This window comes from Macrotis lagotis, chromosome 1, assembly GCF_037893015.1.
Source record: "Macrotis lagotis isolate mMagLag1 chromosome 1, bilby.v1.9.chrom.fasta, whole genome shotgun sequence".
Lineage (NCBI taxonomy): Eukaryota > Metazoa > Chordata > Mammalia > Peramelemorphia > Peramelidae > Macrotis > Macrotis lagotis.
In genome coordinates, this window is record NC_133658.1 from 302446917 (window position 1) to 302473018 (window position 26102).

The window sequence follows — 26102 nt, forward strand, 5'->3', positions numbered from 1 at the left end:
ACTTTCAAGGAAAGGAGAGTAAATACAGAAGAATAATACTTTTCTAATTCTAAAAGTTCAAAGGGGAAATTCATTTTAAAATAAATAGTGTTAATTGGTACATATCTTGCATTAAAACAACAAAGAATATTTATTTAACTTAGGGAGTACATGTATATATTGGAGGAAAAGCTTCTTTACTTTATGGTTTATCTTTATCTTATACTTAAGGCTAACATGCTATGGGATAAAGAGGGCAGAAGATATGGCCAGTTAGCTAAAAACGAATCCAGGCAAGCCTCATGTAAGGAGATCATTAGCATTCAGGTACTGAATGTCCTATCCCTTGTGTCCATCAGTGCTTCTTACTCAAGAGTAAGTGTAAGTCTTTTTCATTTTTCCTTTACTCCCCTTTTTCTCCAGAATTTGAAATCTTTCTTTCTTGGCAATTGCCCCATCTTCTCTATCCCAGATTAGTGACGAGTATTGAGATGAAATGATTCAGAGAGATGAAATCAAGTCTGAAGCAAGCAATTGATTGTTATCTGGGACTTCACCTTTCTAAATACAGTGCCAAATGATCAACTAAGGCCAAACTCTCCTGGATTGAGACTTTAAAATGAATTCAGTTGAATTTGGAAACAAGCAGACACTCCCAAGTTTTAGAGGGGGAAAACTTGTAGAATCAGCACTCATGCAGAAAAAATGGTAGAATATGAGGACCATACCCCTTTCCCCCACCCTCCCAACAGCACTAAAAAAGCATCTTTCTGTATATATTCAGTAGGATAGTTTTGTTCCGGTTCAACTGCAGCTCTGGAGATGGAAATATCATTCATCCCCACACTCCTAGAAAATAAGGACCTCTGATTGACTCATTTGACATTGAGGGGATGTGATACCTAGGGTATATCTGGAGGATAAACGTGATACAATTTATATATGGGGTAGTGGAGGAGGGGAAGGGATTTTATATACATATATATTATATATGTATATATTATATATATAATATATAGAGAGGGAGACAGGGACAAGGAGAGAGAGACAGAAAGACAGACAGACAGACACACACACACACACACACACACACACACACAGAGAATTGGATTGTGCAAGAAGATAGATTAGAGGTACAGAATGTGACATACATTTTCAGACACAGTTAACTGATGAATAAATTTTCCATTGTTATTGTTTGTTGTAATGACTTGCTATAAGGGAAGACTTGATTTGGAGAGGAGTAGGTAGATAGTGATTGCAATTTTTTTTAAAAAATAGAAGAAAGGGCATAACATATTTTTAAAATCCACAGAAAAGAAAAGAAGGAAATTCAGGAAGAGACATAAACAGCAGGGTAGTATTGATACTATAATTTCAAATTTAATATAGATTCTTGAAAAATAAACTATATATAATTAAGGTTCATGGTTTCATATACATAATTTTATTTCTGTATCTTCCTTGCACACATAAACATTCATACTTATTGACATTTGTTAGATTCATAATAAAAAATTAAACATAAAAAGAAATATCATCCCCAAAATAGCATTTTTATTCTTATTGGAACTTGGACATAGGAAATTTTCATTCACATGATGATTTTCCCATATTCTCTGGCTTCAAATTCTACCATGTTCATCTATAGAAGTTCTTGGCAGCTGGCTACATTTAGGGACTAGCCATGAACTCTTAGTCTTGCTTACCATCATTTTGGAAGCTCAGTTTGACAAAAGTGGAGAATGGATTGAAGTCAGGAAATCCTTGAGGCAAAGAGACTAGCCAGCAAATCATTGCAGTAGTCCAGGTATGAGATAAGCAAGGCCTATACAGGATGGTAGCAATGTCAGAGGAGAGAAGGGGACATATTGGAGAACTGTTAAAATACAGAACTGACAGAACAGAACAAGGCCTTACTTGGAGGAGTCAAGAATGACACCTAGAGTGTGAGCCTGAGTGACAGGGAGATTGATGGTGTCCTTTATGTAATACAAAAGTTAGGAGAGGGAAGGGATTGGGGGGGGGGGGAAGTTAATGGGTTTACTTTTGAGCATGTTGAGTTTAAGATATCCACAAGACATTCACTTCAAATTAACTATTAGGTGGTTGAAGACATAAGACTGGAGGTCAGGAAAGGAATTAGAACTGCTTAAATATATCCGATAATCATTGTCATAGAGATGATAATTAAATCCATGGGAGTTGATGAGATCACTAAACAAAATAGTTTAGTGGAAAAAGAGAAGAGGGATCATGATAGAATCCTGAAGGATAGCCACCTTTAGTGAACATGGCTTGGTTGAAGATCCAGAAAAGAAGGCTGAGAAAAAGTGGTCAGATAGAAGGAAAATTAGGAGAAAGTAATGTCATGAAAACTTAGAAGAGAATATCAAGGAGAAAAAAAATTGAGTGTCAAAAGCTAGAGGAAAATCCAAAAGGCAATGGCAAGACAAACAATAGCTATAAACAATCTACATTATGCATTAACCAAGATGATCAAGTTCATGGGTGCCAAAGAGATGGACGCATCATAACGCAAGAGTAAAAGTTAATAGATGGACAGCATCAGTACTGCACTGGTAGGCAATAATATTAATAGAATAAGATGGAAACCTCTAACAAATTGGATAAGTTGCTCTATGAATATGGAGAAGAATCTTACAGGATGAGATGTGGAGGAGTTGAAATCACCACTACTGGCAGGAGCATTCTCACTAATAACACTTCCAGACTTTTTCTATATGTCACTGAAAAGTAACTATAATATGGGGGGGAGGGGAATCAAGCTATGATTGTTGTTTTCCAAACAATTTGATTGATTTAAAAAACACTTTAGCCCCTTAACTAGTTTCTGCTCTAGGGACCACCTCACAGAAGCTTATATGTCAATCCTGTTCCCAAATTTTCCCATTCAAAAGTAGTTTTTAAACTCGGAAATTTATTCCTTTTCCTCATTGTTCCTCATTATTATGCTACAGGTCTTAGCTTTTAAAAGTTGTCTATTTAAAAGCAATTCAAATGGGCTATTTCATTTTCTCTGATTGTTAATTAAGATGTTGATTAGCCCCGTTATTAAAACCCTACCTAAGAGAAATAACCCCCATTCGAACTTCATTTTAATTCCTTAGTCTTTGAGGTTATTTACCGCCTTGTCATCCAGGGAAGCAGAGCTCCTTAATTTGATATTTAATACAGAGGTATGCCTACTGTGCAAACCTCCACATTTACCCAGACAGAAATGACACCAGTTAGCAAAATTATTAAGGACATGGAGGAGTCAGCAGCCTTCCAAGTGGTAATTTACAAAAGCAAAGAAGAAGAATGTAGGAGAAAATAGCAATTGTTATCTTGTCAAGCAAAAACTGAACAGTGTATTTTGAATGAACACCCAGTAGCTTCCACCAATTTTACAAAGTATGTTTCCCCTTGGGTGGGGATTGAGGGATCTTCCCTTCTATGCATCCTTCCATTGAGATGCAGTGGGTCCCTGGGGAAGAGAAATCCACCCAGATATTTGTAACTCTTATAGTTCATTTGCGTCATTTACAGTCTAAAACAGGTCATTATTCTAGGATAAAATCACATCCTGCAAAATGAAAATAACAGTGACCTCTGACTTTGAGCTGGGGAGAAGAGGAGGGGGCGGGGCTGTGGGGAAGAGAAGAGAGCCAAGGGGATGGGGTAGACTTTTAAGGTGCTAAAAGAAATAGACAGTGTCAACCCAGTTTCAGGAAACAAATTCTCCCGGTAATGTAATGTAATTACAACCTTTTCTTCACTAAGTATAGTACCCTAGAGATTACTATAAGTAACTTATAATAGAATTTTTATTAGCGGCAGTAATTTTTTATGATAATTAGTGTAATCTGCAGGCCATAAAATCAGAAGATATATAGTTATATCTTTGCTACAAGAAAAGTGTTTCTTCCCTCTATGGAAACACATAAATGCAAAATATTCTTTTAAGGTTAGTGTATACCCTGATGTTTTGACTGTTTTTTTTTCTCTGACACATTTTGAAATGTTGGCTGAAATATTTCAAAAGGAATTCAAATGGTGTTCCATTTAGGGAAGAGAAAGAAAGTAACAACATCCACATATCTGCAGCAGGCTTGGTGTTCAGAAATGTTTTTCTATGGCCCAAGGATTCCATAGGCAGTCAGATGACCTTTGTTTCTTTGGAAACAAACGATTACCATCCACCAGATTGTTTTTGGCTCTGCTCTTGGCAGAACCTTCACATACTAGCCGTCCAATCAATCTGTGTACATAGAGAGCCAATTGCAGTGAATTGATGACTTCTGTGCTTCTATAGCCTTGAATATGCCAACAGTAGGTTCATTCTGGTTTATACTAGAGCTATTTGTACTCCCTGTCTCATCCACCAAGTTGGGTAGCAGGCTCCATGAGGACAGGGATCTTTAGGGAACTTTCCTAATTGTATTCATCAGAATACAACACAACATCCTCAATTCAATCTAACACACACATAACAAAAAGGTGCTAGAGGAGGAACTGAGCAGACATACTTCCAGTCTTTCCCTATCTCCAATTCATTCTACATACAACTGACAAACTAACGTTCCTAAAACACAAGTCTCTCCCCTGCTCAAGAGCTTTTGATGAGTCCCTATTGCCTTTAGGAAAAAAAATATAAACTTTCCAGATTGACATTTAATGTTCTTATTCTGTTTTCAACTCTCCATTTCATACTTATTTTATATTAGAATCCTTTATGTAATCTATATTTCAGAAAAACTGTTCTTCTTGATATCCCATAAATTCAGCATCCCACTTCTGTGTCTTTACAACATGAATCTGCCCTGCCTAGAATACCTTTTTAGAATTACTACCTTCTACAAAGTTTGACTCATATGCCACCTCCTACAGAAAGACTTTCCTAATCTTGCTGATTGTTACTATTGTTTTTTCTTCTGAAACTATCTTGTTTATATTAATCTACACTAAACTATATTCTTAGTTTGTATCCATTCCAATCTACTCATATGTTGCATTCTTTCCATCCCTAGTAGAATGATTGTAAATTTATTAAGAGTAAGGACTAATTTTCACTTTGTCTTTGTGGTGAATGGTGACTTATACATAGCAAGCAATTAAATAATTGTTAGCTTTTGTGGGGGATAGATAAATAGATAGATAGATAGATAGATAGATAGATAGATAGATAGATAGATAGATAAATGATAGATAGATGGATAGATGGATGAATGGATGGATGGATGGATGGATGGATGGATGGATGGATGGAAGGAAGGATGGATAAACGGATGGATCACTGAAATGTTGGTCCTTGAGAAGGGAGTTTTCAATGAGGACAGGAAGGTCACAGGAGGGTGAAGTTTTCCCAGGGTGGTAATGTGTCAATAGATGCTTATTATTTCTGTTATTGAGCATGAATATAATTTACTCTATGAGATTAGTTAGCTGCTGATAACCAGGCCCTAAGGGAATGTGATGAAGGCCAGGGAAGTTATGGGGAAAACAAGTCAAAGTAGGGTTCCATAGCAGGGTTCTAAGCATCCAGGAAAGACAGGAGAATCGTGAGCATCCAAAGCTGGTTGAGAGAGCACCACAAATTCCCTTTCTTTCACAGTTTTATGCAGAGTTGTCTCTGTTTCTAAGGGTATTTGCATTAATAAGCATTGCAATGAAAACCAACTCAGCTCCTTCCCTTGAGGAGTTTATAATCTTTTGGGGGAGGAGGTGCAGCTTTTAATAGAGAAGGTGAGTAAACCATCTGACTCCAAGGTCCAGGATGTCTTTGAGTATCCCTGGCTTCCTCCATTTGTTCAAAGGAAGGTGCACATGAGCTGAGAGCTTCATGTTGAGGGTATTCTGTGCATAATCTAGCTTTGTCATTCCAGTTTTTAAAGGTTTGACTGGGAAATCCCCCATCCTGCTGGTTCCACAAGAGCTTGTTCTACTAGACTAAGCAAACCTCATTTAATCTGTGGCAATCCCTCCCCACCCATAGCTCCAGGTCATCCTGACCTTCATGAGAGAGGGGCATCCTTGGCAGAAAAATCTGAAGTAAACTACTGAGCAAGAAAAGTATTATCCATTATGAGATGAGATTTCCACTCTAACCCAGAATTCTCGCAGGAGAGATAAGCAGAGGACTAATGATCTGGTTTTTTTTGTTTTTTTTTGTTTTTGTTTTTTTTACTTTTTTATCTAAACCATCCTAATCTCATAAAGTGACTTAATTCAGTTTTTCCTTCCTTCCTTCCTTCCTTCTGCCCTTCCTTCCTTTCTCCCTCCATCCCTGCCTTCCTCCCTTCATTGCATCTTTTCTTTCTTTCTTTTTTCTTTCATCCTTTCCTCATTCCTCCCATTTTCCTTTCTTCTTTCTTTATTTTATTTCTTTTTCTCTCTCCTTTTTTTCTTTCTTCTTTCTTTTCTTTCTTTCTCTTCCATTCTTTTTTGGAAGTAGATAGGAAAAAAGTGAAAGATAAGAATAGAAATATGGACCCTCCTTGAGCACTTACAGTCATAGCAGGAGCTAAAAGAGCCATTAGCAGAAGAGTTAGAACATGTACTTTATAAAACAGGAGACCTAGCTTCAAATTCCAAGTCTTTCACTTAATACCTTTATGTCTTATTACCTTAAACAAATCATTTAATATTGATAGAAACATTTATAAAACAGATTAAAGTTAACAACCACATTATATCCATTATCTCACATGATCTTCAAAGAAATTCTGTGGGGCAATCAATACTACTACCACTAGTTCTCATCATCATCATCAATATAATTTTAACTGAAATTAATTTAGCACTTTAGGACTTGCAAACTGCTTTCCTTAAACAATCTTATGACAAAGTAAGCAAAAATATTATCATCCCCATTTTGCAGGTGAGGAAAATGAGATTCAAGGAGGTTTAATTAATTGAAATGCTTTCCTGCTTCCAAGTTGAACATATAGTAAGCATTATTCCATTTTACTGATGAAACATGTAAACTCCTTCCAGGTATTTATATTGTACAAATTAAGTGTTTTATACATTTGTTGGATTGAGGAAACTGTTTCAGGGAAATAACATGCCTTACTTATGATCACATAGCTAATAAATGTAAAAAGTGAAATCAAATTCTGGTTTCTTCTGATTCTTTCTACTACAACATACTGCTCCCTACTATATCACTTTTTTAGGCCTCAATTTCCTCATCATCAGAATCAAGAATCTGGATTATATTATCTCTAAAATCCCTTTTGACTTTAAAAATTATGGGTTTTTATGAGAGATCCTGGAGAAAAATGGTTATAGAAAGGAGTATGCATATTCTCAATTGTGTAGGGTTCTTTAAAAAAATTACCATTTATTAAAACATTAAAACCTCTAAAATGGAGAAAAGTAGAAATATTAAATACATCTCTAACAGACCAAAATGCAATAAAATCATAATAAAGTCTCACTGAAGAATTAAATTCAAAATTAATCCTAAAAATCAATAATTTGACTAGAAGTAATTACAACAATGAAACAATGTACCATTATTTTTGGAATGCAGTCAAAGCAGTCCTTAGGAGAAAATGTATATCTCTAAATACTTTCATCAATAAAAGAGAGAAGAAGCAGATCAGCAACTTAGACATGAATTTTAAAAAAAAATCCAACTAAATACCAAAATAGAAATGAAATAAGAGATTAATAAAATCAAAAACAAGAAAAAACCAAATTAGTAAATAAAACAAGAGCATGTTTTGGGGAAATACAATAAAATTTATAATTAGTAACTAATTTGCTCTTTAAAAGAAAATCAAATTACAAGTAGCGAAAATGAAAAAACTAAATTCACAATAAATGAAGAAGAAATAAAAGAAACTATCAGAAACTGTTTTGTCCATTTATGTGGCAAAGCATAGTCTAAAAGGAATGGATAAATGTTTACAAAATATAAATTGCTCAAATTAACAGAAAAATAAATAGAAGATTCAAATAACACAATTTCAGAAAAAGATTTGGAACAAGTCATAAATCAGTTTTTTACTGTTTCATAGAATCTCTATATATTCAGAGTTGCACTGACCTGTGATTATATAGAAGATCCAGAAAGCATGTTTTCAATAAGCCCTTGAATGAACTGGAGTGATGTTACACACTTATATGGCTTATTGAAAACATCAAAATTGATCAAAAAAGTTTTTACACTTAGTTTTTAGGGGAAGAAGTATCTTTTCCTCTTTTTGTATCCCTAGCACTTTCATAATGTCTAACATATAGTAAATATTTAATAAATGTTGACTAACTGAAGTGTAAATTGTTGGAAAGCTGTACAGAAAGGATGAAAGAGAAAACACATCATAACTTGGTCTTGACATGACTTTCTATAATGTAGATTTGTTCTAAGACCATGTTGCATGTTAGGTCCCATCCAAAAGGTGTTAACACAACTCCAGTTCAAGTCAATAAGAATTTATTTAATAACTTCTTTGTGACAGGCAATATATTTGTTTTGCAGGGGGGCTAGGTGACGTAGTGGATAAAGCACCAGCCTTGGAGTCAGCAGTACCTGGGTTCAAATCCGGTCTCAGACACTTAATAATTACCTAGCTGTGTGGCTTTGGGCAAGCCACTTAACCCCATTTGCTGTGCAAAAACCTAACATATATATATATATATATATATATATATATATATATATATATATTTATATTTGTTATGCAATAGGAAAACAAAGGGAAATAAAAATGAGAAAACAGTATCTGTCTCCAAGGACCTTACATGGTGGAGGGAAAAGGAACATAACTTCTCAGCTAAGCAAATAACTAGATAATTTGCAGAAACAGAAAGTGCTAATAACAATTAGTCAAGTAAAAAGCATTTATTAATCACTTACTCTATGCCAGCCACTATGGTAGATATAGGAGACACAAAGACAAAAGCAAAAGTACTTGCCCACAAGAAGCATACATTATAATGTGCTGGGTAGGGGGAGGGTTGGGGGGAGGGAAGAGAGGGGAAGCAGGGGAAAGTAGGAGGAAGAGATGCATATATATATATGTATATATATATATATACATATATATATGTATATACAAAATACAAATAAGACAGATACAAGGCACTTGACCTCAAGTGGAAGGTAGATAAATTCTAAGAGTTGGAAGAGTAGAGGGAATACTTTCCAAGCAGGAAGAATAACCAATTCATGAGCTCTGAGATGAGAGATAAACAGTCATGCAAATATTTAGGAAAGCTCTCATCCAGGAGGTGGCACTTCAGCTACTAAAGAGCAAAGGAAACTAGGGAGAGCATTTACTCCTTAGCTGGGCTTGAGAAGGACCAAAAATCCCTCCTTGGTAGATTTTTTCACCTGTAAAATAACATTTTTTAATTCCCTAGTTCTAATCTGAAGTAACTGCGGCATAGTATGCACATCTTAATAAGATTTCTGGGGTAAAGCTTGGTCCTTCTGTCTTAAAGCTAATAATAATAATAATAATAATAATAATAATAATAATAATAATAATAATAATAATAATAATAATAATAATATTCACATACTCATATAACACTTCAAATTTGCAAGTCACTTTACATAATTGATCTCATTTGAGCTTTAAATTTTAAAGACTATGGTCAATTGAGTATGTCAATCAAACTACACCCACTTCATTTGAAAGGAGTGATAAAATGCTATACTTTACCCAACTGGGTACTTTACCCAGTGATACTTCACCCATCTGGGAACTCTCCTTGATTGAATCAAATCAATCAATCATTAAACATTTATTAAACTCTTATTATATGTCAGGCATTGTTTTGTTTTAAGGATACAAAAATAAACAAATGATTATCCTTACCCTAAAAACATAAAAAGATCTTGATCAATTTTGATGTTTTCAAAAAGCCACTGAACAATTTTCCTCCTTCTTCCTATGTATCATCACTCTAGTTCATTCAGTAGCTTATTGAAAATATGCTTCATGTATCTTCAATATAATAACAAGTCAGTGTGAAGAAGAAAGGCAAAAGCCAGTTCCTGCCCTTGAGGAGCTGACAGTCTAGTGAAGAAAATAACATGTAAAAACTATGTACAAACAAAATAGATTAGAAACCATCACCAAGGGTTGGCTCTAGAAATAAAGAAGATCAGAAATCCTTCTTATTGCAGGCAGAATGCTAGCTGTGATTTCAGGTATTCTTTCTTGTGAGCTGAAACAATACTGACTCCCCCTGTGTTTTTGGCAAAATCCTTTGTCAACTTGAAAATGCAGTAGAAATAATAATTTTTGTATTGGTCTTCTCTTATCTAGCAAACAGAGTAGAGTCTATAAGACTACTCTATCAAAGTTAAAATGTCTGTCTATTGGCTGGGCAACAAGATTACTTACAAACTTCATTCTTTTTAAGATGAGGTAGTGGGCTCACATAGATATAGAACTGGAAAGCCTTTAGAGCCATCTGGTTCAACCCTCACATTTCATAAATGAGAAAACTGAAGCCCAAAGAGATTAAGTGACTTGTCCAAGATCATCCAGGTAGTAAGTGGCAAAATCAGGATTTGAACCCAGAGCAGGTTCTTTCAGCATAAGGTCTTCAGCATTCTCTGATTCTCTGATTAAGAACTCGAATTTGGGTGGAAAAGCTACATAGATTTCTCTAGTCTCAATTGGGTTCAATCAACATTTTATGAAACTCTGGGGCAAATGTTTGATTTCTACATATGTTAGAAATAATAATATTAATATTAATAACTGATCCCCTACTTACAGATAACACAAGCTAGATTAATCATCTCTCTGTTGACACCTCAACTCTACTTTGAATGTAATGTAAGTGAAGACCAATGGGAAAAGGATACTTTTACTTCACTTTTAAGTTCTCAAAGAGCTTTGAATAATCTCATTTAATTCCTCAAATAATTATCCCCATTTTAAAAATGAAGAAATTAAAGCTCAGAAATTAAGCAACTTCCTCATGGTCACTCAGCTGTCTTAAACATCAGAGGTAGGATTTGAACCTAGCTCTTCCTGAGTTGAAGTCCAATAACTCTAACCACTATACTATGTGTCTTTAAGCTTCATCCTAGACCACTTTTGCCCCAGGGAAGGTTTGACAGCTTCCAGTTGCAAAAGTCTGAAAGAAACTATCTCTACTTCAAGTGGAATGCACTGTCAGCTCTCGAGCTGATTGCAAAAACCAGTCAGCTCTCTGACTCCTCCTGAGTCAGGTATTCCCAGCTGGCTTCATTATTTGGTTTGAAATGAACATCAAACACCTATATTCAAATGTAAGTATGCAACATGCCCCAAAGCCAAATACACATTAAAAAAAAAGCCTTACTTAACTGTAAACCAACTAACAGGTACCCTCAATTAACCAGAATGTTGTGCTTGCTTTGCTTTCCATGCTTAGGGGGAAAGGCTAGATGAAAAGTAAATGCATTTATTGATGAGTGACATTTAAGAAAAAAAAACTACAGATCATAATTTAAGGTCATCACAGAAGTAGATCACCTAATAGAGAAGGCTCATAAAATACCTGGTAATGATTCAAGGTTACTGAAACCAACATCACCATAGGAGGGAGGAATCAAGTAATCACAAGATTTTAGGGCTGCAATTATATTCTAGAAGGTATGAGACAAGACTAGCATCTTCTAGACAGATTTTTCACAAGCAAGGTTTACAATATAAAATGGGTTGCCGCTTAGCCTCCAGTTTATCTGATAATTATGTTAACCAAAACTTCTCTCAAAATTCTGGTTAAATGAAGTATTACTATATAAATTGTTATCTGTAACTATGCAAAGGGATCAACAACAGTAGAGATTTCAAAATAATCTAGAGTTGATGCTATATTCCCAATATGGAAAACTTTCTTTTTGTCCAATCTATACATGGCTAAGAATTCATCCTATTCATTATCTTCTAACATGCCATGTTAAAATGATCCTGTAATTGTAGAATTAGAATTAGAGTTAGATATTAGACAACATTGAGTCCAGTCTTCTCATTAGCTAGATGAGGAAACTGAGGCTTATAGAAATTAAATTCCCATAGGGAAAGGGGGGGGGGACAAGTTTATAAGTGCCTACCATATGCTAAGAACTTTACAAATATTTTTTCATTGGATTCTCACAACAACCCAACAAATAGATGCTATTATTATCCCCATTTTCCCATTGAAGGAACTGAGGCAAACATGTTAAAAGACTTGATCAGCTTTACACAGCTAATAAGTATCTGAGTGTGAATTTGGAAAAAAGGTTTTGCTGACTATAGGCTCCCTACTCTATCCACTGTGTTACCTAGGTATCAGATTCTGACCATAGCTTGCATTCTCTTTCTACTGTTTATTGCTTCTACCTTCCTGGGGAATGAGGAAAGAAAGAAGGAAGGAACAAATGAACTAACAAAGGAAGAGAGAGAAGAAGGAGGGAAGAAAGGAACAAAGGAAAGAAGGGAGGACGGAACAGAGGGAGGAAAGAAGAAAGAGGGAGGGAGAAAGAAGAATGGAAAGGAAAGAAGGAAGGGAATGAAGGAAGGAACAAAGAAGGAAGGAAAGGAGGGAGAGAGGGAAGCAAGGAAAGGAAAAAGCCTCATATATACTTGGAAGTCTGACAGCAATGATGAAATAGGCTACATATCTCATTGCTATACTTTGGGTATGGGGCTGTATTATTTAACTCAGAGATTCTCAAACTTCTTGGCCCCAGGAACCCTTTACACTTAAAATTCTTTAGGACCCCAAATAGTTTTCAGTTTATGTGAATTATATCCATTGCTATTTATCACATTAGAAATTAAAATAGATGCATTTTTACAAATATTTATTCATTTTAAAATAACAATAACAAACCATTACAAAAATAACTATTTTTATTAAACATAATTATATTTCCAAAGGACAAATGAATGTGTTTGAACCAGACCAAGACAGTATCCAAGATACAGCAAATTAAATAGAGCACCTTCTTTTTAGTCAAGAAGATCTGGGTTCAAGTACTGCCTTGACTGTGTGACCTTGGGCAAAACACTCAACTTCTTAGTGCTCCAGGTGACTTTAAGACAATGAGATACAATGAGTTGACACTACTATTGAAAGATTCTATACCAGGAGTAGCCTACACTGACGAAATCATATGTAAAGTCAATATACCCTTCCCTGCCCTCTCCCTAACTTCCAACCCTGAGAATGAAAGAAAGGGAGATAGAAAGACAGAAAAATAGAGGCACAGTGGCAGAAACAGAAAGTTGCAGAAAGACACAGACAGACAGATGTAGAGTCAGAAGAGACTGGATCTAGGGGTAACAAAGGGGAAAGGAAATTCCCATTAAATTGTGTCAAATCTGTCAAAAAAGAATTAACCTCCAATTATAGTTATTCTATTGTCTGCCAACTTGTACTTAGTTATTACAAGTGGGGTGTGTCTGTTACTATTCTGAAGTAAGAGTTCCTTGACTTCCTGAAAGAACATGTGGGGCACATTGACAGACAGGATAGGAAAGTATACTGAGGGATGTGATAAGACTGGATATGATTGAAGCAAAAGACAATTATATTCCTATCTGCCTCCATGATGGCATGTATAATCTCCTGTGGTATCAAGAGAGGTGATTATAATCCTGGAGAACAGCACAAGAAAGAATTTAAAGACATATCACAAACACAAACAAATACACGCATACACACACACACACACACACACACACACACACACACATCAGACCAATCAATAAAGTAGCATTTATTAAGTTCCTGCTATATTCCAGGCACCTTGTTAGGTACTGTAGATAAAAAGACAAAAAAGAAAATAGGTCCTGACCTCAAGGAGCTTACCCATACACATAAACATATATTGTACAAAACATAAACAAGATAAGTACAAAGTAAGGGGGGAGGAGGAAAAAGATGAAGTGAAGGACACACACTAAATCAGCTGTTAATTAGCTAATTTGGGTTAGAGCAGTGAGTGGGAGCCTGTATAGACCAGATTCTCTAGTGAGAGGGAACCCACTACATCCAGAGACAACTATTCCACCTTTGGAGAGCTCTTAATTATCAGGAAGTTTTTCTTGATATTAAGCCTTAATATTAAGCCCCCTCTCATCAGACAGTCCTTCAAATACTTGAAAAGAGTTGTAAGGACTCTATACTAGCTTCTCCAGTTTAAACATTCCTGATTCCCTCAACCTGAGGACACCTAGGTAGCACAGTGGATAGAGCACTGGTCCTGGAATCAGGAGGACCTGAGTTCAGATATGATCTGTGACTCTTGATACTAGTTGCATACTGGACAAGTCCCTTAACTCAGGTTGCCTCGGGGTCATCTCCAGTTGTCTTGATCCATATTTGGCCACTTGACCCAATGGCAAGTAAGTCTGGTGATCTAGCACAGCACCTCCTTGATCAAATCCAATTTACAAGCATGTCATGACATCACCTCCCTGATGTCATGGCCTTCTTCAAGAATGAAGGACAAACAATTATGTCCTGAAATAAAGGCCCTCCACCATCTTTTTTGCCTTTCTTTATAATGTTTTTCCAGTGATCCATGCCCTCTTTAAATTGTGACCCACAGAACTGAACACAGTATCGCAGACACAGTCTTATCAAGGAAACATACAGAAGGACAATCACATATATTGAGTCATGACCTAAAACTCTTGATATGACCCAGACTGTTCTGTCAGTTATGTTTTGGGAGTCATTGGGTATACACCATTATTATCATTAATCCTGTTTTCTCAAACACTTGGAAATTTGCACTTAATGATGTATATTACATTTTTAGCCTACCCTGTATGTTGATCATCTAAATATTTTTTTTATCATCAATGTGGTGAGCTTTGAAAGCTCAGATATGAAATTTTATTTCTCTGGTTAAGAAAGCATTTGCACTCTACTTTGGTTTTAAAATAGGAGATCATGGTAAGGTCTGGGCTCTTCACATGTGTTGAATCACTTGGATTAGATAGTAACTGGAGATATGGATCATGGGATCATAGAATCATGGATTTATAGATAGAAGTAACGTTAGAAGTCAAGTCCAACCCTCTCATTACTTCAGATGAGGAAGAAACTGAGGTTCAAGAAAAATAAGTGACTTGCTCAGGTTTACACCAATGTTAAACATCAGAGTCAGAATTTGAACTCAGGACTTTTGGATATGAAGACCAACTACCATACCATTGTGCTTTCTTACATTATATTCAGAACCTCAGTTATGTGGAGAAAATGAATAAATACACTACTTAACCAATTGCTATTTTTGTTTAACAGATATTTTAAGGATGACTTCCACTTCTAAACCACAATACATGACCAAATCTACCATTATTTATGACAATAAAGTAACAATCTATACTAAAACACCACCTAGATGAATATGAATGTAATGATTAAGATTGAAATTATAAGTCTCAGTATGAAAATAATGGAGACTAGCAATGTTGTGATTTCTTGTTTAAAGCAACTTTTCCATTCTCAGTCTCATTTAATAACTCAAGCAAAGTTAACTAACTTTGTTCACATCTATCATGTACATCTTCTCTCCTCTGACCTTTCTACTACCCTGGTACAGGTCCTTTTCACCTCACACCTGATCTATTGCAATAACCTGCTGGTGTGTCTGTCTGCCACAAGTCTCTCCCCACTCCACTCCATCTTCTCCTGAGATGTCAAAGTGATCTTCCTAAGTGCAGGACAGGCCATATGTCTCTTCTCTCCACCTCCACCTACCCTCTGTTAACTCCAGTGGCTCGCTATTCTCTCCAGGATCAAAAATAAAATACTCCTGAGTTTAAAGTGCTTCAAACCCTGACCCACATTCTCCCTTTTCAGTCTTCTAACAATTTTTGTCCTTCTCTGAATTCTTTGAACTAGTGACATGGCCTCCTTGTTATTCCTTGCACAAGACACTCAAACTCCTGCCAGGCATTGTCACTAAGTACCCCTTACCCCCTACCTGGCATGCTCTCCCTCCTCATCTCTACCTCCTGGCTCCTTTGAATTCCTTCAGATTCTAGGTAAAATCCACCTTTGTAGGAAGCCTTAACTGATCCTTCATAATGCTACTGCCTTCTCTCTCTGTTGATTGTTTCCAATTTTTCTTTTATACGTTTTATTTGTACATAGTTATTTGCATGTTGTTATAACACTGCAACATTAAATTGTGAGTTCCTTGTGATCAGGAACTGACTTTTACCTTTGTATCTCTAGAGTATATAATGTAATAAGAGTTCATAAATCTTTATCAATTGACTGCTAAAGATCATAATAAAAAAGTAAGCTAAACGTTAGCTTCTAAACTAAAAGGATAGAATCTCCTATAAGAAAGCATTCAAATGTGCGTTTATGTGTTTTTGACAATGTTCAAAGCTATCATATTCATTAAGTTGTAGTATTTAATTAAATATATTAATACTGCAAAAATTTAGATTCTCTGAGTTCTTAGATATTGGTACAATTCAAATGAATGACACTTTTTCCCAGTCTCCTCAAAACTGAGGCTGAAATCTGAGCTCATCACAGTGTCTAGTCCTTAGTAGGCACTTAATAAATCCTTTTGTATTTGACATGACTTGACTTATTCTGCTCCAAAATAGAAATCAGTACTCATAGCACCATTAGCACATTTTGTGCATGTGAAGGAAGCATATGTATGATAACATAAAATATCTCAAAAAGAATAAGAATGTTTTGGGGCATATGTGTTGGGATCTGAAAATGATTGTTTTCTACTGGGATCTAAACTAGGAAATACCAACTATATGTACCATTGACTTTTGAATGGGACAGAAGACAGAATAAAAAATTCATTTTTTAAAAATTTTTGAGACTAGTGCTCCATATCATCCAAATTCAAGAAAGGTCAGAGGTCACTCTTAGGACTAATCACAATAATAATCAATTTTTTCCTACTAGTGACTCCCAACAGTTTGATGGATATTACCACTACTCTCTGTGTGGATGCCCAATTGGCTTTAGCCCTTTTGTCTCTCAAAACTCCCAATGGTCCACCAGTCTCAGGCTTTCTGGGAGCAGGTATTACACGCACAAATCACTATGCTGGGTAAAGTGTTTTTTTAAATGGTTCTAAAGGAAAGAAATAGATGACAGACTAGCTACTGGTTAGCCCTGAAGAAGTTTTCTTAGCACTGTCACACATTAAATTTGGTTTATTGAAACATCTTGACAAAGCATGCAAGTTTGCTTTATCTAAAAATAAATTTCTAAGAATCATTGAGGTGGTTTCTCCCCCTTTTATTCTGATACTTCTTTCACAGCCTGACTGATTTGAAATATTTTTAACATAATTGCACACATATAACCTATATTAAATTACTAGATCTCTTGGGGAGGAGGGAGAGAAGAGAGGGAGGGAGGGAGGGAGAAAAAGGTGGAACACAAAAATCTTACTAAAAAAAATGAATGTTGAAAACTATCATTAAAATACAAAAAAAAAAATAGCCAATGAGAATAGTAAAGAAGATATTTGTGACCCTCAAAAGAGACATGATGAAAGATGAGAATTGTGAAGAAACTGCATGAAACTGAAATAAAAATTCATGGAAATGAATTTTAAATTACCTAGAAGTTTTTTGGGAAATTATAGGACCAGAAGTTTCTCAAAAATTGCTACTATTATCCTTTTTATTAGGTTTTTTAGGGGTTTTTTTGCAAGGCAAATGGGGTTAAGTGGCTTGCCCAAGGCCAGACAGCTAGGCAATTACTACTGAGACCGGATTTGAACTCAGGTACTCCCGACTCCAGGACCGGTGCTTTTATCCACTGTGCCACCTAGCTGCCCCTACTATTATTCTTAAGTCTTATGAATTATATAACATTGTATGTTACATAAGACTCATTTCTTATTTTCACTTTTAGACTTTCCCCCAGGAAAAGGTTAAGTACTATCAGTGATAAGAAGAAGGAATGTTTCATTGAGAAATCTTCTTAGATTAAAAATATATCTGAGGGGCAGCTAGGTGACACAGTGGATAAAGCACTGGCCCTGGAGTCAGGACTACCTGGGTTCAAATCTGGTCTCAGACACTTTAATAATTACCTAGCTGTGTGGCCTTGGGCAAGCCACTTAACCCCATTTGCCTTGCAAAAACATATATCTATATCTATATCTATATCTATATCTATATCTATATATATATATACACACACACACACACACACACACACACACACACACACACACATCTGAACAAATGGGGACCCAATAAGCTGATTGGAACAGAAGGACAATATTCCACTGGCAAAACTTTATGTGAAACTCTTCAAGTCTTACATTGTAAATGTGTTAAACAAAAACAATTTTATTGAGTATGATACAATTTTTTAAAAATATAGAGAATACCGATCCCTTTGATTGTGAAGAATAGTGTGCAATGAGTCACTTAAGATGACAGAAATAAAACTCTTTTGTCTGCTATTGTCCAAAACAGGCTACAAATAAACTATATAGCTATATGAAGCCATATAGCTTCAAAAAGTATCAGTCTGGTGTGGAATGGAAGGTACCATTCTATTTTTGGAACAGAGTAGGGAAAGGGAAAGGAAAGTCAAATTGGAATAATATCTGGCCTCTAAACCAAAAGATTCAGAAGCTAAACTAGGTCTACAGAGATTTCACCAAAAATTAGAAAAATTCACTAGCAAATCTAGCTACCATCCAATCTAGAATGGAAAGACTCAAATATTCACTCACAAAATTTTTTCTCTTTTTCCCTATAAATAAATTATAGAGAATACACTCCTGTAATTCAGAAAGTAAATTCTTAGAGAAGAAAAAGAAGTGACTGCCTAGATGGAGTACAAGAAACTGGCAATTTTACCACCAAATAAGAAAAAAGTATTTAGGATATTGAGGGGCTAATATCAAAATCTCAGGTTGCTTAGTGTCCTGCGTGGTTTAATAATAGTCAACATCTCTATAGGCTTTAATATTTTCAAAATGCTTTACATTAACTTAATCTTCACTCCAAGTCTATGAATTGAGATCTTTTTATTATTTCCATTTTCTGGATGAGGACTGAGACAAAGAGAAGATAAGTGACTTAATCAGGTTTTTCCCTTTTGAAAAACTTGCTCAGCTTCTTAGTGTCCAAACATCCAAACTCAGATCCTCCTGTCCTAGCCTAGCACTTTATTCATTATACCTTTTTTGAGCCAAGGAAGTCGAGTTAGAAGGAAGAAAGTCCTGGTGCCAATGCAAAAGTTTCCCTGGATCAGTTTGAAGGAGTTAGTAGTCCAGGCCTCTGACCTGCAAAGACTATGACTCAGGGATATGATGTTTCTACAATATCACAATCCAGCAATGGGGAAAAGCCTGTCTAGCAATGATTCATCCTTTTATTTAATTATCTCATGATATACATTGCCTCATGCACACAATTTCTGGTCCAAGTCCTCATTCTAAAATGACCACTTATTCTGTTTTTCCAAATAAGTACATTTTTGAAAATTGAGTACATCATTCATTCAACAAGTATCTATTAAGCACTTTGTATACTGAAGATATGGCTTATGCACTAAGGATAACAAAAAAAAAATCTAAATAGCCCCTGTCCTTCAAGAGCTTCCTTTCAACATTATTCCTGAGAGTTTTATTATATAAGGACATAGTGCCAGATATAGGAAATATTCAGAGGAAAAAAGAAGCCTAGAGAACTCCCTAGTTAGAAAGCTAAACTATTAACTTAGGTCTGATTGTTGTTCATTTAGAACTCCTTAGGTTTAAGTGGTCTCTTCTTTTTTATATATATTCTGCCAGTGTCACCAGGTTAATCAGGTATGAGGCTTTCCTACACAAGAGCCTTCAGTTAGTCTGACCTAAGTTTTTCTACATATTGAGACAAAAACCTAAGGTTAAATGATCTCTAAAATCCCTTTTGACCAAGAGAATTTAAGTTCTGGAAGTTCTCTTCTGAAAGGCTATTGTAGGCTTGGGAATCTAATTCTGCTACGTCTTTCTATTACTACCCTAGATTGCACTTCAGTTTTGTTTCCACAGATGACTTGGAGGTTGGTGTTTCCATTTTTTTTATTTTATGGACTAAAACCTTCCTTCCTATGAATGAAGGTCTCCAGACCTTCCTACATGGGACCTACATGTAACCCATAAAAAGAGCCTCTACTCTTTGCCCTCTTTCTCATTTGTTCTCTACTACATTTAGAAGGAGTATGGGAGATGGCTAGAATCTTTTGAGCTTCAAAACTTTGGAAAAGTGAGAAGTCTGGGTGCTGGAGATTGAGCAAGGATTTGCCAGAAGGCAAACCCAGGGGAGATGATTTTTTTTAGGGGAGATGTTTTTTTTAGGGGAGATGATTTAAAACCAGTCTGCTTGACCCAATCCAGCAGTAGCTGAGACATAAACTTTCCCAGAGTTCTGCCTTTTGGAAGTGGACTTGTTGTGATCAAATGGTTTTTAGGAACATCTTTAGGCTGGAGAAAGAACTCCCTTCCTACCCAGCAATCATTTCATATAACAAAAAAACAGAAAAGATAAAAAGGGGTGATGGGGAAGTAGTTCAAATAAAATGAACACATCTCTGGTGTAGTGAGGGATGTAGCTTTCTCATCTCTTCTTCTAGAACAAGTTTGGTCATTATAAATATATAGAGTTCCATTTCTGAAATATGGATAAGAAAAGTTTAGAGAGAGTGTGCCCTCAAATGATGGAGGGAAATACCACTATACCTTCACAGTAAATATTCCTTTGTTGGACCTAATTGATATTAATTGATTAAATGACATGGAAGTGCTAATAACTGGTGGTTAAAGTTTGGTAGAATATACTGTAATAGCCTTGATAGCACTGGTGAAAAATCTCTCCAACTTCTCACTTATAGTAAAAGTGTATTCAATAAGTGTGTATTAAGCACTTTGCACACTGAAGATATGGCTTGAGCACTAAGGATACAAAAGCAAAATCTAAATAAGTGAAAGATAGAAGCAGCAGAGCTCTAGGGACCTGACTTATCTGTGAGAATGAGAATAAAAAGAAGGAGATTCAGAGCTTAGAAGGGCTATCCTTTAATATTTTAATGAATATAGGATCTCATCAATATGAATGCACCCTCTAACCTCTCATGCTACATTTTCCTCAGTCATGTTCTTCTGTAAGTTGGAGATAGGGGTTCCCTCAATGTACAGGGTTCTTTTTTCCATATTTTTCAAAGTTGTAAGGATATTAATGATACACACAAGCTGTCCATTCAGTAACTGGTTCACCCTCTTAGTCTTAATTATTTAAAGATCATGGTCTGAGTTCATTGGCAAACATTAACCACTCCATTTTCTTGAATAGTAGGCAAGTTAAGTCAAATTAATTTAGCAGTGTTTCATGAAATCATATGAAAAGTGTTGCTAATTTGTGGTTCTGACCACAGCTGATGATGACAGGAAATCCTATAGCTCTTCCAGATCATAAATGCTCCTTATGTGCAACAACTGAACAGTTTTCATATACACATTGAATACTTTTCTCACAAGTTGAATGTATAATTGTCTCCAAGTCTTGACATGCACTGCCTGTCCCCAAGAATGCAATATTCACCCCTTCCCTCATCCCTTCATTCTTTGCCTGTCTCCCCCAACACAAAGAGAATTCATCAGAGCTTTTTTTACAGAAATGATATGAACATCAATTTATGTGTATGTGTGATCTTAGGCAAGTCACTTACCCTCTGAGTCTCATTTACCTCATCTGTTAAAAATGAAGAGGTTGGGCTAGAAGACTCCTGGGGTTACTGCTACCTCTTAAGCTATCATCTATGAAGAGGCAGAAAAACTAGGCTGCTAACTGGAAATGGAGGGGGGGAGTATTTTAACCTTTATAGGTAACTTTTATTTTTATATCACCTTAATTTTGGAATATATTCCCCCCCCCTTCTCCTACCCAGAAATCATTTCATATCACAAAAAAAAAACCCAGAAAAGATAAAAGGGGTGATGCGGAAGTAGTTCAAATAAAATTAATTAACACATTTCTGGTGTAGTGAGGGATGTAGTTTTCTCATCTCTTCTTCTAGAACAAGTTTGGTCATTATAAATATACAAAGTTCCATTTCTGGAAACACAGCTTAAGATAGTCAATGTTCCCTCCTAAGTACTACTACTTCAACTACAACAGCAACTAATAATCATAATCATAATAAATGCATATAGCACTTATGTGCCAGGCAGAATTTATTTACAATTATTAGCTCATTTGATTCTCACCATAACCCTGGGAGGTAGGTGTTATTATTAATTCCATTTTACAGATGAGGAAACTGAGGCAAACAGAGACTTTAAGAGATTTGCCCAAGATCACACAGTGTCTGCTCTCATATTTGAACTCAGATCTTTCTTTCTACTCTGGGCCCAGCCCTCTATCTACTAGGCCCCTCACACTTATGATCCTTAGTCACAAAAATCAGCTGTTCATCATACATAAAGACAATGCAAGATAACCTATATGATGCCCAGATTTCCTCTCTAATGCTGACAGGCCAAGTTTTCCCACATGTGTGACTCTTGCTATGGGGAGAAAATGCCAGAGCCATCAATGGCCAGATGTGAAGAGTTTCTATTGCATAGAATAATGGGAAATTTGTGTGGCCCATAGAGGATATCAGGCCAAGTTCTCATCTGTTCTAAACACTAGTCTGGATTTTGCTCTCCATGGAAAGAGCCAATGTCCAAAACATAATGTTTACATTCTACTCTCCGTTGCTTTCCCATGGCCAACTCTGAAAGGTCTCCTTCTAATGCCTTCCTTTGCTTGGGAGAAGAAAGCATAGTTAGGAATCACCATGGGCTGTGCCTTTCATTTGTTTATTTGAGACTTAAGCTCAAAAAGCCAGATCCAATCTTCAGAAGCTTATCTTTATGGTTTCTATTTTATTGAATCTCATTTTGCTAATTCCTCGTGATTCCACACTAGCTATTAGACATAATGTGCTCTTTATTGGTTTACCCTTAATAATATGTTAATTGATAGCTCTTATTGCTTAAAAATAATGTAGTTCCAATATTGGGAATCTCAAAGAAATGAATGATTCTCAAAAAAGATTTGAAATATGGATAAGAAAGCGATTTGTAGACTTCTACCTCCAAAAACAAAATGTTTTTGAAGAGTGGAGGTGGGTGGTGATCTAGCATTTGAATTCATCCCTCCTAGGTCAGTTTATAAAGGAATGGGACTTGAGTGACTAGGGGGGAGGTGAATGGGGCAAAGCTGTATAAAGCTTGCTGCCGCCTGGAAAACCCATTTTGTGACAGGTGGTGCTATGGGAGCTCACTGAATCTGCTTGTTCCTGGCACCCTAAAGCTAGGCTGCACCCCGGCAACCTCATGTTCAGCTATTTGTAAACCAAGCAGGGGCCTAAGAAACATCCCGTTCACAAGGAAAACATTGATTTGAAGAGGCTTGGAGTGGGGCTTGAGCATCAATGAGCACTGAAGGGCCTTCTTAAACTGACACAATGAATTAGTTCAAAACCTGTGACAGCTCTGCAGATTACCCACCTCCCGACAAAAGAGGAGCATTCGGGTTCCCTTCATGAAAACATAGATAAAAATTGTGTTCTTCTCCTCTAATGAGGCAAGCTCAGATATAAGTCAATAGAGCAATTCATTAACAAATCTAATGAAATCCCCCCGGGTTACCAATGAGATGGCAGTGGAAGTGGCTGGGCTATGAAAGGTCTCCCTTTGGTGGAGATGTCCATATGTTAAGGGTCAGAGAGCTGAGTGGTTTGCTCTGCTTGCTATTCAGCCTACACATATGGCAGTTAAGGTCACTGTTATCAGACACTTTCTCTGTACACAAAACAAAATTTCCATATGGTCCATGAAAATGGATCCGCTCAGCTCCTGGGCAGCTTCCCACGGCTCTCTCTTTGTGCGGCTCTGGTTAGAAGTGTAAAAGAGGGTGTGAGGGGTTACCTCTTCAGTCAATTGGACTCACTGCTTTGTGCGTCAGTCCAATTTAGGGCAAATCTGCATCACTTTCTCCCCCTGTCTTTCAGGCACAAATGCTCATGTCAGTCTATTAGAACGTGATGGAAGTACTGATCGCTGCCTCTGCATTTCAATCCTTTTGAAACGGCAATGACCTGCTGAAGAGGATTTCGTGGGCAAGGGCCTTCACGAGACGCTTTCAAATCCACATAAATAAAGCCCTTTACTGGCTTAAAATGGCCCCTCAGATTTAGCACCACAGAGCCCACGGAAAAAAAAAAAGAAGGAAAAAAAAGAACAACACGATTGTCATGGATATTACATGATGGTAACAAGAACAGGCCAAGAAGACAAGTCTCTGGGCTGAACAAAACTAGACCAGACTTTTTTTTTCCTTTTTTACGATTTGGGCTTCAGATTGCTGACAGCCCAGTAAATAGGCTGTTTAACCCTTTGAAAGTGAATAAAGAGGGTGTAGACAAATGCTTTCTGATGGAGTTTGTGCGTGTAATGGGCAAGAGAGTACATACTCTTGAGTACTTTGGGGAATTTGGGAGGTGGGGGAGGGGGTGGTGTGAGCAGTAGAATTCATTCTTTTACTGTGATCGAGTCACTGCTGAATTTCTTATGCCTTTGCTAGAGTGGAGAACACCAGATCTAAAAGGCACAGGTGATGATGATGCTGTCTCTTCATTTGTGGGGTGATAATGCCTTTAAATATTCTAGTTGTACTCTCTTGGCCTCTTCTAATGTAGTTCTTGAGAAAGTCTGGGTGGCGGACATATAACCCTCTCATCACCTACCTCCCATCCTGGGACATGGCTTCCATGCTAGAGAGGCATTCCCATTTGCAACCTGGGGTGTCTGCTCTGTCTTCCCATTGTTTTCTCTTTAAAAGCAAAAAAGCCTTTAGATGCACAGGAACTTTTCTCCAGACTCAAGGAGCTGAAATAACCTGCTGATGAAAACTGCCTCCTAGAAATTAAAAATTACATCTATTGCCTTCAATTTTAGAAAGCTGTTTGGGTTACTGCTTGAATGGGTCCCTTGTTGCACACAATTTCTGTGGCTTGGCAGCCACAGGATTTTCATAAATCCAAATACTACTGTTCCTAACCTCTGACCATGCTTTAACTGGGAAGGGCTCTTTTAATTCATTTAACTTATTTTAATTGTTTTTGGAGTCAGGGAATGGAGGGGGAGAGTTCTTTGGCCAGCTTCATTGACCGGGAATTCTGCCTGCCGAGTTTTCTCTGCCATTCACAGACACCCCTCATGAAAATGTATGCAGGCCCTTCGCTCTGCCTTCAGTAATGTAATATTTCTCCCTTTACTGTTTATGTCAGAGAGTCATTTCTGGGAGATGCTGACACATCTGACATGTGCAGCATCGGCACACATTAGGTGGTCCTTAGATAATTTTCAGACAAAGTTTGGTTGTTATAACACAAGCTCAGTCCTGTATCCAAGCTCTCAAAGTGAAAGAAAACACACTGCCTTCATTTGGCAGCTATCATAGTCTGCCCTGTCTCTGCTTATTGGCTGTCGTTTTAGGAACTCACCCTCTATTTCTGGCTAGACTGTAAACTCCTGGAGGGCAGGGACTATCTTCTCATCCCTGTATCTCTCCCCAGAGATACTGCCAGATACACATTTATTGATGAATACATGTTTATTAATTGATCTAGATACAACAGATGGGGGGGTACTTTCTCAGAGGGTAGAGGTGATGGAGGGACACATAGACACCTGCAATGTTTAACTTCTCTTCCATTATACAAGAACAATATAGCTGACTGTACCCAACACCCTTTGACTTAATTCCTTACATTTCCAGTGTCTTTTTCACAGCTTGTGCTTTCATTTGAGGTGAGATCAATCTGTGTTAAGAAATCTATTATAATCACTTGTGTTTTACCTCAGTGAAATAAATGAGCAGTTTCCATCACCTGGCTTAATAGCTCTTACTTTGATTGCAAGGAGTAGCAAATCAATGGCTGGTGAAAGAAAGGACCATTTTTAATAACTTACACTTTAGGTATGTGATCCCTAAGTTAATACAAATTATAAGGTTAAGACTTCTTAGAAGAATCCTAGCTACTTAAAAATGTAAAACTCCAGGGTAAAGAGTATAGGCACAAATGAGCTGCAGGCTACTAAATACTAGAATCTGAAGAAA